We start from the raw sequence: 3,938 nt of genomic DNA on the forward strand, positions 1-3,938 counted from the left end.
CGCACAGTGACAGTGATCCGTGAAGAATGTGCTCCAGGGGTGCACCACCACCACCAGGAATAGTGTAAAATATGTGCCATTCCATCATCTTAATCTTAATCTATTTATTGTGCGAAAGTTGCACCCTACGCTACGTCACCGTCTGCAGCGTGAGACGCAGGCCGGGGGCTCGTGTCTCGTGTATTTATAACCACCAAATTGGAAGACAACAACTACTGGCCACGGTGCGGTACGGTACGGAGTGCACGGAGAACGTGAGACGAGCCGGTAATGATGTGTGATTTCTCGTTCTCGAGGCTGTGGCCGCTTAGTCGGTTATGAATTTGTTGTGACAAATGATGCAGCTCCATTCCATCGATGGATGTTGGTTGGGGATGGTGTTAAAGGTGTTGCGGACGTGTCATCCCCTGCACTGGCAGCATCTCCGGTGGCTCCGTGACGGCATGGTGACGATGATTAAGTGACGCTCCCGGGGTGGGGAGGTAACCTACGGTATACGGTTGCACAATCCCAGGGAAATCCCCCTTGCCGTCCGTTCTGGTTGGCTGTCAGTGAAAGAAGAGTGAAATTGTTTTAATTATCTTTACCTTTACTCATCTTTCCATTACCCTTTCCGACGGGGCTCCGTCGTGTGTGGTGCGTGCATTTTCCTTAATCTTGCCAATCAGTCCCTTCGCTGACCTAGAATCATGGCGCCAACGAGCCGTGGTCTCAGTGCTCGCGTGGTGTTATTGGATGTTTTGTCAACAAAAATCCCAGCAACGCGCGACTCCGTGTGTCTGGCCGGTTGTGTGATCGCCATTAACATGTACACCAACAAGCGATAAGAGATGCTGATATGTGTGTTAGTGGAACATCGTGGATCGCGGGGATCCGCGAGTTCGTTCCTCGCGATCGATGCACTTTTCAACCCACTTTCTGCTGCACACATACACCCCACACCACCAAAACCATCGACGAATGTTTTCGTGGGTAATTCATTCTTTTCTTTTGCTGCCCAAACCATAAAAACCGACAGGCGCGAACGTTCAAAGCTGCGGCGCGACAGAAATAGCATTAAATCAAAGGCGGAAGGTTTTAGGGGTTCAATTATACTCCGAAGTCCGAAGGGAGCGCGCCAGGGTAATTATCAAGAGATCAATATCAATTAAAACGCGCGTACGGTGCGGTGTTCGTTCCGGCGGTATCACTACCACCACGAACGCTCGCCTGTGTCGCGCAAACCACACGCAGTCGCGCAGCAGCATAAAGGGGGAGGCGGCCACGGCAGTTTTCTAAGAAACGCTTTCCACTTAGGATGTTCGCGCCGTGCTCCCGTCGTCGTCGTCATCGTCGTCGTCTTCGCTTGTGAATGCGCACGCGTTTCGTTACGAAGGATTGTTGCTTGTGAATGTGGTTTTCCACGTGCTTTCGCTTGCATTGTTCTGTGAGAACGTCTGTGCTGTAAGTGTCGCCTGCAGTGTGCTTCTGCGTGTATATGTTGTGCATCCCGGTAGTTGGATTGAATTTGCATCTCTGTTTTGCGTGCGTCCCAAAAGTGTTTCTAATGTTTCCACGTGTCGTATGATCGTTGCTAATTATCTGTTGCTCTTTCGCTCTGTTTCTGTCGCCTGCTCACTCTGTGTTTTGATCTTTATGTTGCACTTTTGTGTGTCTGTGTTTCGTGTTGACGTTTCCATTGTCGATCCTTTCATTGATTTGAAGCGGCGATCGTTGATCATCTAGCAACCAACAATCTATCATTCAGCAACGCCAGGTAAGTGTTGATCATTTCACTAAACTCCCAACCTTTTCCTCGTGCACTGCCCCCCCCCCGCGTTTGTAGAGCATTTTTATGTTGCGTGCCATTCGTTTGCTGCCGTTTTGCTCTCTGTCACTAGGCGAATGTTGTGCCTGCATTCTTCGAATGCCTCGTCCTCCTCCTCCTCCTTCTATGTGGTGCGTAGACGTTCTTCGTTCTTGCGGTGTGCTGTCTTGTGGTCTCTCTGTATGTTTCATTATGCTTCTTCACTCTCTGTCTCTCTCTCTCTCTCTGTCGCGCTCGGGGTTGAGCGATGTTATGTTGCTGTTTCGGCGGTGTTCCTTGGGAACAACGGTATCATCGCGATCGCGAGGGAATTTTCTTTAGTATTTCAGCTCAATTTTCAATTATTTTTAAAATCATCGCCACTGGCGCTGCGCCTGTGCCCGTCAAGTGTTGTTGATCTGTGTGTTTTGATTGTTCTCGTCTCCTCGTCTGCGTTTCCTGTGTAGCTCTCTGTTTGTCCCCCGCTTGCCATACGTGATCCTCACACACTCACTCGTGCGCGCTCTCTCTCTCTCTCTCTTTCACACCCACTGTCTGTCCGTCTGTCTCTCCGTCGCTGCATTGTGCTAAATGTGATCCCTAGACACACCGCCCGAGAGAAGGTGGTAGATTGTGCGTAACGAAGAACCAGCTGAGTGAAAACTGCCTTGAATTCTTCGCAGAACTAACCGCCCGGATGGCGAAATGGCGAATTTCCCCGGCCCGGGCTGATGATGATCGCGACATTCCCGCACTTTTGTGAAGTGGAAAACATCTTAATCCTTGCGCCCCAGATCAACGGCACAGCAGCATCCACGACCGCAGATCGCATCGAAAACGATGATCGCGTAGCGCGCACAGAGCTTGGTACATCGAGCAGAACAAGACACCATTGGAACCGTTCCCGGTGCTGCGGTGTGTGCCTTATCTTATCTCCGCCGGTGACCGATTCGAGGCCGATGTACCGCCGCCTCAGCCGCCACCGCCTCGCGATGTAGTTTGCCTAAGCCGTCAACCGGGAACAAACAAGAAAACATCGTTGTGTCGCCGTATTCCGTGTGTTTGTGGGGTAGTTCAATGAGACACACGAACACACCAACTGGTGGAAGGTGGTGTACACCATCATCATCATTATCAGCGACAGAGCACTATCTGCCCGGTACCGACGGCGATGATGATCGCGAGTACCATCCGCCACCGCGGTGCAACAACGGCAAGAGGAAACCCGGACCCAGGCCATGTCGCGCTCGTTTGGCCCTCTCCGGCCGCTTCTCCTCTTCCACCTCCACACCACACCACGTGTTGTTGGGCTTGTTCAACCACTTCGTTTACACAATCTGTATTTGAACGCGCAGCCCCCCGTGAGGAGGAATCGCTGACGAAATGAAATGTGGCACCGAAATGGCGCGATGGCCAGAGTCGAGCACCGTCGCGGAAGGCGCGGGGCCACAAAATTTCATTTTTGCGCCACCGCAGCACCTTGGAATGACGTCGGATGTGGGTTGCATTTTGAGTGCTCCACGCCTTCGCGGATCGGTGGAACACACTGAAAACGATACGTAAGCAAAATGCTTCCTGCAAATTCTCCTCCACGGGAGTAAGAAGGTTGGCAATCTGGCAGTCATCGCGTTGCGTCACTAACGTTCTAGGGGCGTCGATTGATAAGTACTTGATTGTGCTGCTTCCGGCGCTGCTGTTAGTGCTGGTAGTGTTCTTGGTGTTGGCTAGAAGTAAGATGTGATGCCTCCCCCCAAAACCGTGTCACGAGCGCAATTGGAATGAATGAATAAAAAGGGAAAATTATTTTCCACCGAGAACGTCGAACACTCCTCGTCAGTTTGTTGTGCAATCATTTACTCAGCATTACATACACTCGCACTAATACACATTCTATTGAGATGATAAGACAGCTGGTGGCACTGTCTGTAGGGTGATCTGGTAAGGTTCTTCGTTTGCATTCACATGGATGAGTAGTTCGCTAATCACCGGCCAGTAGCAGCAGGCTGGGCTGTGAATCTGGCTGCCATCGGTTCGGATTGGATTACGTGGATTCTCTCTGGTGCAAAGCGCGTTCAACGATCACGCGACAGTCGCCGGTGCTGTGTGTCTGGATACGTGACGAACTGAGGGACGGACACCACAGATGCCCCAG

At 51.4% G+C, this 3,938-nt stretch overlaps 1 long non-coding RNA gene across 1 annotated transcript; it reads left to right on the forward strand.

Annotated features, from left to right (window-relative positions):
- The first annotated feature begins 1,336 nt into the window (after positions 1-1,336).
- Positions 1,337-3,622, forward strand: LOC126581420 (uncharacterized). Its single transcript, XR_007609153.1, has 2 exons — positions 1,337-1,756; positions 2,470-3,622. It is a non-coding gene; the product is annotated as an uncharacterized LOC126581420 (long non-coding RNA).
- The last annotated feature ends 316 nt before the right edge of the window (positions 3,623-3,938 follow it).

This window comes from Anopheles aquasalis, chromosome 2 (genome assembly GCF_943734665.1).
Source record: "Anopheles aquasalis chromosome 2, idAnoAquaMG_Q_19, whole genome shotgun sequence".
NCBI classification, from domain to species: domain Eukaryota; kingdom Metazoa; phylum Arthropoda; class Insecta; order Diptera; family Culicidae; genus Anopheles; species Anopheles aquasalis.